Source organism: Balaenoptera borealis (assembly GCF_965194805.1).
Source record: "Balaenoptera borealis genome assembly, chromosome: 19".
NCBI lineage: Eukaryota > Metazoa > Chordata > Mammalia > Artiodactyla > Balaenopteridae > Balaenoptera > Balaenoptera borealis.
In genome coordinates this window covers 8647707-8661056 of record NC_138878.1, presented here as the reverse complement: position 1 = coordinate 8661056, position 13350 = coordinate 8647707, and the positions used below count along the sequence as shown (strand labels likewise).

The following is a 13350-nucleotide window of genomic DNA, read 5'->3' as shown; positions in this document are numbered from 1 at the left end:
CACCTCACCCCAAGAAGAACCTTCACACCTGGGGGAAGCTGCATTAATTCTTCTGGGCCACAAGGGGGCTGTTGAGTTGCCGGTTCACTGCACTAGCTGGCGGGAGAGAGTTTTAACGCCGGTTCCAGTGGCGCTTAATTTCCTGTGGTACCTATGAATATGCGTACGGTGTGTGCTCAGCAATCTAGCAGTTCAAACTAGACAGCTGGTTCTGGTGGTTAGCCGTTCTTTTTTTCCTCTCTGCTTCCCTTGGACAAGCCCTTTCTGAGTAAGCTAAATATGTAATGTAATTTCATTAACTTATTTCCAGTATTTCCTTTGGTTTTGATGTTTCCATCGTGGCCTCTTTCTCCCTTTCATTTTGTCGTTCTATAGACGTCACGAACTTGTCTGTTAGGATCGATGGAGCATCGTTCCGTGGCTGTAGGGGTCACAATCTTGGATATCCAGCCTCCTTAAAACATGAGTAGGGTTTAGCAATGCTCTGTTTGTTTCCCATATGGTAAGAGTGTTTGGAAAAGAAAGGAAAAAATACCTTGATAAGAGGGGCAGAGTTTTGGAATTGTTTCCTTTCTCTCAGTTTGGATTAGCAAACAGTCCAGCACTGTAGAACTCCATCCATCCATCCATCCATCAACCCACGCACCCATCCATCCAGTATGTGCTGCGTACCTACTGTATGTCAGGCAGTACTTCAGACATTATGGGTGTGAATTTGAATTTGGATCAGCCATTGCCCTCAAGAATCTCACTGTCTAGAGGGGAAGTCAAAGACATTTGCAAATGACTTTAACGAGTGGAAACAGAGACCTAACTCAACCTTGGGTTAGAGACCTAACTCATCCTTGGGTTAACTCAACCGTGGGTTCTAATGTTCGTTATAATGTTGAAAAAAAGCTTTTTTTAACTTATGACTATAGTTTATCTGGACTTCATAATTTATAAAACTAGTACTATTGGTGGTAAATACCATGTTACTGAATACTGTGAAGAACATGTTTTTAGAATGAAGTCTTGTTGTGGCATTATCGCATAAAAGGAGATACTTTATATAGTGAAAACGGAGATAAGATGCACCCCAGTCTCTAGAATAGTTTGGCATTAGTCTGGTGGCCCCCAAAGAATCGTGTGGCCATTGTCTTAGGGAGAGTAGACACAGAGGTCCATCTGTAGAGTATGGGCAGTCCTTTACAAGGTGAGGACAGAGGCCAGGGCAACAAATAAAGCAATGTAAGTACTTGGCCTGGGAGCTTCGGCAGGGGTCAGAGGCAGGATTTAGAGTTTCCTGAGCCAATACTCAAGACCCATACCAGGGGTAAAAGCCAAGCTGAGCTAGGAGAAGCCCAGCCAGCACAAATTAGAGGACTCTAGTAATGCTGACCCAATGGTGCCCCAATCACTGCCCCTTCCTGAGGACAGTACACCCAATGACAAAGAAAATGGAGCATCTAAGAGACAAGAGAACCTAGGGGCTAAAGGGGATGATTCTCTTGGCTTCAGAGCCCAGAAACAGGCTGGCTTGAGCTCATCTAAGCAGTCTTGTCTTCTCTGAGGCAAGTTGATGGATTACAGAATCGAGCTCCATCTTGGAGAGAGGACAGTTCATTTGCAGAGAACTAGTTAAGCTTCTGGAACGTCATTGTTGAGGATGGTAGCCACTGGGCACGTGTGGCTCTTTAAATTTAAATGAATTAAAATAAAAAATTCAGTTGCTCAGTCACCCTAGTTTCATGTCAAGTGCTTGATGGCCACATGCGGTTAGTGGCTCCCCTGTTGGGTTGTGCTGATGTAGAACATTTCCGTCACAGCAGAGCGTGCCATTGGACAGCACTGCTCCAGAGCAGAAGTCTCCAAGTGTGGAGGATGCATGAATCTACACGTATCATCCTTTCCAGTGTCCTGCGTGGTAGTACGGTTGTTGTCCAAATTGTCCAGATGAGCAAGGAGCTGGATTCCAGCACACACCATCCGGCTTCGGGGTCCGCACTCTTAACTGCTACGTGGTGTTCACTCTCAGTTAAGAAACATTGATCTTTCCCAGTGTTACACAGAGGCACTGACTGATGTGGGTACCCTCTCCAGACCTCACATGGTCACGAGCATTGTATGATATGCAAGACTTTCTGGAGTGAGGCTGGGTATTTCTCCAAGCCGAGGGTCCGCTGTGCAGCCTCTGCTCCTTGTGGCCTTTCAGCCCCGGAAAATGCACCGTAGTCTTGCATGTGTGCCCAGTCGAATGGATTGAGATGTTAGATTATGTGGTTTGAAGCATCCCTCACGAAATGAACAAAAGGCTTAAAATGATTTCTGCCAAAGAGACCAGCATTTGAGCATAATACTTATAACACAAACACCAGTGAGCAGGAAGGAAATGGCAGCATTGGCACTTCAGTTACTCCTAATATGAGCCCTTCCTCCGTTCCAAGGGTAAACGCGGTGACAATTTGAGCAGATCTTAGAAGTCATTTAAAAAGCAGAAATCTAAGTTAGCAAAACGAGGTGAAATTGCATCATTCTAATCCTGTACCACACCTTGAGATAGTAGCTAATAGAGTGATCCAAGTTTATAATTTATAAATGAATAAGTAGATATGTATCAGGTACATGCCCTGCATTTTTCTAACCAACAAAGGTGCACAGTTAAAATAGTCTGGAGCCTCTAAGGTTTTAAAAAGACTCTGTGGCTGCTGCCTGTCTTGGTTTTCACTGTTCATTTGGGATCCTGCCCTGTTCATCGTCATTTGGCTGCTAGAAGAACGTCCTTTCAGCAGAGTTGAAAATCCTGAAATGAAAAGTATTTTGTAAGGGGAAAAAAAAAAAACGCCATTGATTGAAACAAAGAGTCATGGCACAGAGACTGAACTTTGATGGGGACTGTGTGGGGTGTGCCTTTGTTTATCATTAACCGTGGAAGAGCTGTCCTCACCTTCCACTCCTTAATGTAAAATTTTTTCAAATATAACCTGATATCAGCACATGGCTGCACTGAAACATTGCAGAGATTCAGAATGTTTCCCCAACATTCTGGACATACTCTCTAGAACTTTTTCTAAGCCTGCCAAGTCTTTTGCTTAGGGCAGGGGAAGTGTGTGTGTGTGTGTGTGTGTGTGTGTGTTGTGGAGATGACAGGAGAGTTGTGTTTGTGAACACTGTACCGGAATGACACGTTTCTGCAAAGCTTTTCTATTCATCTTTCTGGGGCTGGCCTTTTAAAATAAAATGCATGATTTCTGTGCAGGAAGGGGACCCTTCCTTGCCCAAAGATTGCTTAACTTTCTGTGTATCCCTAGTTAATGCTGAGCTACCCAACATCTGGATTTCTGGTAGGTTTTGCTTTCATGTGCTTGTTGAGGGCTTTTTTTAAAAAAACTATTTCTAAACAATAACAACTTAGAACCTGTTTGTTATTGTCAGGCCTGCTTTGAGAAGTTGTGGATATGATACATGTGTTTGGATGGAATGGTAGATCCGACGGCTCCGTATCTTTTTAGGTCATAATTTCATAATCCCCACTAGAGAAACAGAAGTTGAAAGGGATCACTTGTTTTTCTCAATATCAAATAGCTCCACAATTTAAAAAAAAAATTAAGCAACATTAATTGAATGCTTACTGGGCCTTGTGCTAAGTGCTTTTCATGTGACTTCTAATCTCCCAACCACTATTATTATTCTCACTATTATTATCCGCCACCTTTATAATGGTGAAGAAACTGGGGCTCAGAGAGGTTAAGTAATTGGTGGAGTGTCACACAGCCAGTCATTGGCAGAGCACTTAGTAGCACCATGACTGTTTCCCAGGACTGTGTTGTATGTGAGTCGATGGTATGTCGAAGGACATGTGTTTCATTTTTCTAGGAAGGGCACTGTCTTATTCATGTGCTCTTCATGCCTAGCAAGAGTGCCAGGCATACAGGAGACGTATTATACAATCTATTAAAAGAAAGAAAGGCATGAAAAAGAAACAGTCATTCACAAATGTTTCTGGATGTGCACTGGAGGTGGGCACCCAGGTTTGAGAAGGCTGAGGCTTATGCGTACTGGGGGCTGGCTTTAGGAGAGAGTAAAACATTTGGTGCAAAATCTTGGAAGGAGCCCCTGGTCACGAGGGGCTCTGAAGGTTACTCTTCACGGTTGCACCAAGGACGAAATTTCACAGCACCAAGTTGGAGATGCCTCTCATCTATGTCAGTGATTGTGTTTGCCTCCTTCATTTTATTCTGGTATTTTTTTTTTTTTTTTCCATGCACTCCAGTATGAAAGCTCCTTCTACCATTTTTGATTTGGCCTTGAAGTCATTTGAAAAACACTCTGTGTTTATGCATGTCGCCTTCAGTGAGTGAGGCCAGCCCCCGGAAGTGTGCCTCTGCTTCCAGGCAAGTCCTCCATCTCCAAAAGCACTCTCTGACACGGGAGACTTTGAAAATGCTTTCCTTTCTGCCCGCATCTGGGTAGATTTTTTTTTTTTTTTCCAGTAGTTTCTTAATGGTCTTTAGCAAAGGAAGTAAGTGACACTGATCAGTGAAGGCGGACAGTAAGATTTATAATGTATTTGTGGGAGCTGATTGCCAACAGAACTGGCCTCTCCCAGCGGTGCTGTACGCAGACTCAGAAAATCAATAGGGATTAACCTCTGACCCCCTTCACATACTTATACTGTGGGCTGCATCGCTTACCAATATTTCATCTGCTTCACTTAGCTGCTGTTACTTACTCAATAATGTGTGGCCGATCTCGCAAGATCCTAATTAAATTTTTAAAATGCAGCATCACTTGAAGCTGTGATAAAATATCATACCTTCGGAAATCAGGGTCCTTTTGGTTTATTTATTAAACTCACATTAATTAGCCTTCATTAAAGAAAAAACTGGGAAAGGAGAGAGCTAAAACTTGAGGGTTTGCTTGGCTCACAACTCCACCCGCTCCCCCCTTGTGGTTAACAGTGGGGGGACCTCTGTGGCTCTAACAGGACAGGTGTCCCCTGGTGTCTTAGTTGGAACATGAGCCCCCTTTCAGGAAAATTGCTAATCTCACCTTTTTTTCTTTTCTGTTAAAGGGGCATTTATAGATACATAGATAATGTGGTACCTTGCAATGAAATGAACCCAATGAATCATTTTTTAGGAATCAAAATTAACTTTAATATACAGTCTATTTGCAAAAGTATGCAAAAGTGTGTAAACATATGTTTGTATGACCTGCCCTTAATTATTATTACTGCATAGGATGGGAAAAGAGCACAGTCTGCAGCAGTGCACTTTTTTTTTTTTTTTAACCTTTCCCTTTAAGCTTTGGCATATATTGCAAGTCTCTACATTTGTCTTAAAAATGGAAATTGTTGTAGATTTCCTTCATCCACGTCCCTTTTGTTCACAGATTTTTTTTTTTTTTTTTTTTTTTTTTGCAAGTATACCTATTCCCCAGAGTTTACTTACAGTTTCCTATTGATCTGGCAGCTGGTATTTGAATTGGTCGATGTGCTCTGTAAGTTGTTTAAGATACCCTACCTGAGCTATTAGTTTAAATAATGTATTCATAAATTGATTAATCATTACAGTAAGACTTATTAGCTGCATTTATATCTGCGTGTTATCCACAATTGACTTGTAGTCTAATAATCACGCATACTTAAGCAGAAATTGGGCCTTACATTAGAACTTAATAATTATTGAGGTGGAAAGCAGGAGTGTTTGCATGTAACAGTTGAGTGGATGCAGGGCTTTAAAGGTTGGGCTCACTGACCAGATTGTTACTTTTACATTTCCTAGGTAAAATAGATAGTTCTTCTCCCTGCCCCCCCACCCCGCTGGAATGAAATCTAGGAAGTGGACCAAATTCTGTCAGCCTCAAAGAAGTGATGGAGTTTGCCGAAGCCGTCCCGGCATCACGGTTCTGGAAGATGGATGTGGGTGGAGGGAGGAGAATTGGGAGGGATGATGCCTTTTGCCTCCGTTTCTCTAAAAGCTCCCTCATGGGAGGCCTGGGGGTCTTTCCACTGGGTTTTCAGGGCGTACACACACTGTGAAGCTCATGCACCTGGGAAGACACTCCCGCTCTGACCTCCAGTGAGGCCGACACACCCGGTGCAGATGTGCGAAGCAACTGCCTGGTGAGGCTGCCTGAGAGCCCAGCCTGCCCCACGAAACACCCTGGGGCCACCGTGGGAAGACCTTCCATGCGGACTCCCGTGCGGAAAGGAAACAGCTGAGTTGCATACAGGGCTCTGAGGGCTACGTGCACTTTTTTTCATTAATCAACTCTTTTTAAGAGCAGTTTTAGGCTGACAGCAAAACTGAGCAGAAAGTACAGAGTTCCCTATCGCCTAGTCTCCACGCACACACCACCTCCCCCGGCTCCGCACTTACAATCAAACTGTGTTTCAGTTAAAACAGTCTTTCCGGTGGTGGATGTCAAGTGACGGCTTTGCGTGGGTCTTGCCCAGCGCGGCGATTTTGGACTCCTCGGGAAGTGCCTGATTCAAGTTTCTTCCTGGGGGCGGGGAACCCTCAGGCTCTTTCCTCTTCATCCTCTCTGGGATCCAAAGCCCCCTTTCCCCCGCCTGGAAAAGTGGAAAGTCATTTTTCTACAACATAAACCCCCCCAGACATTTGACAACCTGCTAAATTCATCTACCCTGTGTTCTGGGGTGACGGGGTTGGGGGGGGGAGCGTGTGTTTGTTCAGCTGCCTTGAAAGCGCGCTGCCCGTTGCGGGAAGGACATCTGCTCACAGGTGAGCAGTTGCACTGCTGATCTGGGGCTGCACCTTGGTTGGGATGCTGGGATGCTGGCTCCAGATAGAAGAGCAGGTTGCCGGGCCCCGTCCCCGAGGCTCCCTCTCCCCAGCGTGCAGCTCCATCCATTATTGAGAGGAAACCTACTTTTCTCCGCTGTTCCTCCCCGAGCTTGTTTTGCCAACCTTCTTCAGAACGTCAGCATGGATCATTTTTCCACAGAGGCCCAATGGGCTGGCCAAGAAGCCTCAGCAGATACATTATTTACAGTGTTTAATTTTCATCGTACAGATTTATTAAACTTCTTGGTTACATAGGAGTCCATGTAGCTGCCGCAAAGAGTTTGCTAAACTTGGAACAATAGATGTTTTGTTCGAAAACAAAATCCCTTTGTGCCTGCCACTGCAGTCCCAGTGGTGCCTGCGTGTCTGTGTGTGTGTTGGGGAGGGTGGTGTGCTGCTGGATGGTTAACTACCAGCTCTTGGAGAGGGCAACAGATTCCGATTCGTAGTGTTTCCTGATTATTGCAGTATCCATGCTCACGCCATGGCCAGCAGGCAGTCAGGAAACATGGAGTTGGGATGGGATGTGCAGTCCCATACCATTCTATATATATTAAAAGTATATCTATCATTATCTGTTTATTGGGTTGGCTCAAAAGTTCGTTTGGTTAGTGAATACATTGTTCAATAAAGTTCTTCGTGAAAATGAAAAATGTCTTTTACTGTTACTTAAGACTGAACGAACTTTTGGGCCAATCCAGTGTATCCTAGATAAATACTGGGTATTTCTTCAAGTCGAATGTATGTAATGTCTCCACTGTACGCAGTGGAGATACAGACGCATAAATGACCTCGAGAGCATGGATAATATGCTAAAATTATTAGCGTACTAAAAATTGTGTGAAAATTTTAGTAAATTTAGTATAAAATTTTCAGCTAAAAATGGGATGTACAAGCCCATACCATTTTATATATATTACAACTACATGTATATTATATATTTATATCATATATGTATATATAATACTTCCACTCTACAGACACATTATATAAAGAGACATGCAAATGACCTCAAGAGCATAGATAATATGCTAAAATTTTTAGCGTACTAAAGATTATAGTAAAATTTTAGTAAAAATTTTAGTATTATAAACACACTAAAATTATTCAGAAGTATTAGATTTTGAGTCTCTCTTACCTTTGTTGGTTTTTTCCTATAGCTTATTTAATCATGAGCTGATATAATTTAATGTTGAACAGTGGGTGTGTCCAGCAGCCAGCTCATACAATTCTCGGAAACTGAGCTCCCTTGAGTTGGTCAGACCAGGGTGCCGCCGCACCACTGTGTGTGTTTGATTGACTGCCAGTTTCACATTGCATCCTGTGTTCAGATGAAGATCATAGTCTATTCCTAATTCAGTCTTATTCCTAACAGGGCGTCCCTGCGCAATTTTCTGCTGGGGCGTGATGACCCTTTTGGCTGGCTGGGGCGTGATGACCCCTTTGGCTGTCGAGTGTCCTCGACAGCAAGCAGACACAGGTACCCTGGCTGGTACATCCCAGACAGTTCCGTTGTGCTGATACTAAGGATAACAGTGTTTTGCCAGAAGCTATAACGAGATGATTCTGTAACAACAGCATGGTGACACCACACTCTGTTTTGCAATTTTCTTTAATATTTATGCTGGATAAATAATTTATCTCTTTTTTTCAGTTTTTTGTTTTGTTTTGTTTTGTTTTCATCTCCAGCATGTTGATATAGACAGGTGCTAGGTTTTCCTGAATGACTGAAGCAAGGATTTGGTTATTTCCGCCACCACTGAAAAAAAAGAAGATGCATCAGCAGAGTTGAGCTTCTGGGAATTGTTTCCACAGCCCCGCATCCCATCTACTAATACGGACTAATGAGATCTGTTAGGATCTGTTAGGATCTGCCCCCACTTTTGAAGTGAGTCACTCACTGAAGTGACACTTTTGCATGTCATTATATCATCAGGACCGTCATACGCCGAGGGTTTTGAACACTCAAAAGTCATGGCCCCCTGGTTGTCTGTCTGGACTTACTGTAGGCATTCCTTCTAGTCCGGGGTTTCTTAACCCAGGAACTGTTGGCATTTGGTGCTGGATCATTCTTTGTTGTGAGGCTCTGTCCTGTGTGTTGGACATAGGATGTTTAGCAGCATTCCTGGCCTAGATCCATTGGATGGAGTAGCAACCCCTGTACCCAAGAGGGGATAATAAAAAAAAAAATGTAGCCAAATACTGTTAGATGCCCTTGGAGGGGCAAAATTGCCCGGGGTTGAGAACCAGCATTCTAGAGCCACAGTTCTTAACCACTTAAAAGTACAGGAAAGGAAAAATAGAGACCCTCTCGTTGTGTTTAACCCTCTCTTTACCTGGCTTCTAGGGACATCCAGTCCCCCAGAACACTGGAATTGGGAGGAAGGCATCCATATGTCACCAGATCAATTTCTGCCCAGGGGACCTAGCCAGGATGCGGTGGAGCAGTATTTCTACCCAAGGACCACTCTCCCACATCTGCTGGGCTCCTGAGGAAGGAACGCATCAGAAACGGGATCTCTAGAGTGGCTGGGGCTGGGCCTTTTCTTCTTTCTCTGACTGTTGCTTGCTGTGGTCACAGGCTCGCTTCTTACCTGTAGGGCGGGTGGGTATCTCACTGGGGCCTGGGCAGCGTGCCTTGTGGACGACTTGAAAGGTTCCCGCCACCCTTGGCTGGGGATGGAGGGGATGTGAGAGATGGTTCTTTATTCAGAGGAAGTTCTTTATCCCGATGGCCCTTAAGGTGACATAGTCTGAGCAGTTAGCGCAGGATGAATTTCAGGATTGCTCTGTGGACGTTCCACGATCCCTCCCATCAATGAAGCAGGTTTGGCCCAGCTCACCTCTAGAGGCCCTTTGTATCCCGTCTAGGTGAAGGGCACCCCCTGGAATGTGTATCATGTTTATCCTACACAGTGCTACACCTGAGCCCCTTTTTTTTTTTTTTTCAGGCCCAAGAGGGCTGAGACGGAGCTCTTCCTGAGTTTTCCTCTGCAGTCATGGGGCTCTCTGACTTTTCCGCCGGGTCTGCCTTTATGGCCTCCGAGCATGACCAGATCGATCCCCTGCTGGCCTCACCTTGCCCGTGGGCCCGAAGATAGCTGATCCCAGGGCCTTCAGAGCCGCTGCAGTGGGCGATGTTGGTGTTCTGTGGTCTTCAGGCATCAGCTGAGACAGCAAGTGAGGTGGAAGGAGGTGGGCTGTGCGTCAGGCAGAACTGGAGTGTTCTTTCTGGGCCACCTAGGGACTGTGTGACCCTGGGACAGTTGACTTCACCTCTCTGAATCTTAGTTTCCTTGCCTGCTAAACGGACGTAGTGCTGTCTCCATGGCAGAGTTGCGGGGTGTTCAGATGAAGTAATGACCACTGAGCGTCTTTCTTAGCTCAGAGGCAGAGCAGGCCTTCAGTAAGCTCTGTCTGCTCTCACTGTCCTCTTAATGCCACTGAGGTCATCCGCTCAAATAATGGCCCTCGGCTGCCTTGTCCCCTCCTGCCTGGAGGACGTGAAAGTGCCCAGTCTCCTCAGAGTGCCTGATCCTACAGGAGTGGGCCCTTTTAGAAACAGCGAAGGAGGTCAGTCGTTATCTGCTTACCGTTCTGGCCGAGACAAGGCTTCATGCTCATTACCAGCAGATCAATAGTGAAGGCACATTCTGTGAAATTTTACGTAGGCATCATTAATCTCCCCCAGCCTCAGTTTCCCTGTCTTCGAAGTGAGTCTAAGCAGGGTGATAACGAAATGTTAGGTCAAGTGAAGTGGTCGGTCAGACACCAAGATCCCACATTCTCTCCATACCCCCAGGCCTGGTTCACGTTCGACTTGGAATAACTAACTGCCAACATGGAGGACTTTCTCTCTCCTTACTCGGCTGAAGCTCTCACTCTGTGTCCCTGATAACATACCTTTCAGTGTCTACAAAATGCCTTTTGAGACAAAACCATAGGAATATTCATGATCTCTTTTTTTTTTCTTTCTAATGATTTTTTCACAGTGAGACTTAAATTCTCATTCCTTCCTTAGAAGAAGTTTTCACATATGTATGTATGCTTGTATTTAATGTGCATTATGCACATTTGAATGTCAACCTTTGAATTTGGACAGACCTTGTATTTCCAGAATGTTCTAACTCTGGTTCTTTGTGATCTCCTAGTCTTTGCTCTCCAGGGTAAAAGAATGGGATGAAAATGGCCTTGGGCTGAACATCCAAGCCAGGGCTTGTCATGTTGGGCAGGTGCCATTTTGGGGTCTTGGCAGTGGTCGAAGGGGAGTTTGGAAATCCTCAGAGCCGGTTGTCTGGTATCTGAGACCACGGTTCTGGCTGGAACACTTGTCCATAAAGCTGCTGATAACGAAAGGGTGTATCACTGGTGTGGGTAACAGTTGTCGGAGGAGGGGGGCTGGCAGATAGTCGGATGATTTCAATGTTTATATTCCACTGGGGTAAGCTCTAACAAAGACCCATCATTTCCCAGATAACCAATTCCTTTAAAAGAACATCTGTTGAAACTGGCAATTTATGTTCTTCTTAAAATACGGAGCGACATAATTAACCCTCTGGGGAGACTAATATTAGTTTATTAGAGACAATTTCCAGTTCTGTTTATTTTTACACTAAACGATTTGTTCAGATTGGGGGAAAAAATTTTTTTGTAGTTGCGGTGTGTCTTTGCCTTTATTTAGGGTTGCTCGACTTTTCCTAATCAAGGACACACAAGGTAAATAGGTGATAGTATAGAGTCATGATTGATCATCCATCATGAACCAATAGAAGCATCCTGAAAGGGCTCGAAATTGTTTGACCTCGGAGTAATTTGGCATTGTACTAACTTTCGGGTATAACTAGCTGCTTTACAGTGACATAATCAGTTATTGATGTGTGTGTGCTCGTATTTACGTGGTTCCCTCTGTCTTCTGTCATTGCACGAGGCTCCTTTTGGCCCTCATCATTGGTGGCATTCTCCTGTGCGCCTTGCCTCAGTCCCTGTAAACTGATTCACGGTCTGCCCAAGAAGAGCAGGAACACTCATTTGTTTCCAGCGTTGGACTGATTTCTGACTCCTGGTTTGTCGTAGGACAGAGGATAGGGAAGCCAGGGACTTTGGGCCTCGTGCAGAGGCCAAATGGAACGCGGGTCCCTCTCATTGCTGAAACGCCCGTCTTTCAATTGCAGAGCACGCCCACTTGAACATCCAGCCATCTTGCCCTCCGTTCTGTATCCTGCAGCAAACCAAGTCCACTCCTGTCTTCCCCTTGGTGCCTCTTCCAATGTGGGGATTCCCTTGCCATGTAACGCGCCACTCCTTCTCTCCTCTAAACTAAGCGCCCAGTTAGTGAACAAAATGGCTCTGAGAACCTTACCCGTTGCCATTTAAATGCTCTACTGCAAAACAGGACTCATGAGCAGGGGAGCTACTCAAATAAAACTAGAAATGATCTCCTGCGGAAGGGTCACCGTGAGTTCTTTGGCTCGGCTCACGGGCCCCTGACCTGGCCCGGCTGACCACTCTGGCCTCCTTCCCTCCCACTTCCCCTCCTGGAGCAACTTCGTGCTTCAGCCAACCTGAACTGAGCTGACCGGGCTGAACCCTCGGTTCCAGCTGTGCCATCTCCCCAAGCTCCCTCTCCCATCCTGGGCTTACCAATCTGTCAGCAAACTGCTCTTCATCCTTCAAAACCCAGCTCTTGGCGTCACCTCTTCCATGAAGCCTTCCCAGACCTCTACTCACCTAGACAACGTCACCTCCTCCCTTGATGCCATGGGTGCTTCTGTATCATGATTGTTCAGTTACACAGTCATTGTTCCCATTGGATGGCATGCTTCTTGGGGAAAAGGACCATGTTTTATTCCATTTCTAACCGAGGCCTGGCACCTAATAGGTGAACAGTGGTTGGATATAATTCTCTCCCTCCCCTCCTGCTGGTCTGTATTTAACATCTAACGGCATTCAGTGTCTTGTTTTTGGGTGAAGTATAAGAGGGTGCATTGCATGTGTGTGGGAGTGATTACAAAATCCAATCACACTGGAAATCGCTGACTCACACCTGAAGTTTCTTTATTTGCAAGCTGGAAGATGAGAGCTGAACTTGAAACCCCTGGAAAATGTGAGCCTAAGAAGCTGTTCTGAAAAACAGTCATTTGAGGATGGGGGGGTTGGCGGGTAACACACGCCTCTGGGGACCCAAGTGTCACCTGCCACCATTGTGCCTCCTTTCCATCTCCCTCCTCCCTCAGTTACCTCCATCGAGATTCTGTAGCCCACGGGGCTGCTGATCAATATCTTCACCTGGCTTTCTCCCAGCTACTGAAATGTCTCAAGCATAGCGGGGGATACCCCTCTAAGAATGCAGAGTAGGACGTGTGGGGTGCACTTGGCGGTCGTTCTCGAGATTTCTGAAACTTGTCATTCTCCCCTGAAGGTCCCTGGCTGGCTGCTTTCATGTCACGATTAGATGAACAGCCAGAAGATAGGTGGTGGCATTTCCACAGCGAGTACAGCAGATGGTCCCATCAGGTGACAGTGATTTGTGTACAGCTGATAAGGAGTGAGGGGGAGGCTT

At 45.4% G+C, this 13350-nt stretch overlaps 1 protein-coding gene and 1 long non-coding RNA gene across 3 annotated transcripts in view; one reads left to right on the top strand and one right to left on the bottom strand.

Annotated features, from left to right (window-relative positions):
• The window catches only part of LOC309616180, a 28147-nt gene extending 19920 nt beyond the window's left edge, over nucleotides 1-8227 (bottom strand). The window contains exon 1 of the long non-coding RNA XR_014237338.1: nucleotides 29-8227. This is a non-coding gene — a long non-coding RNA (uncharacterized lncRNA). The remainder of the gene's footprint in view (nucleotides 1-28) is intronic.
• The window catches only part of WWOX (WW domain containing oxidoreductase), a 965623-nt gene that overhangs the window by 318094 nt on the left and 634179 nt on the right, over nucleotides 1-13350 (top strand). The window lies entirely within an intron of this gene.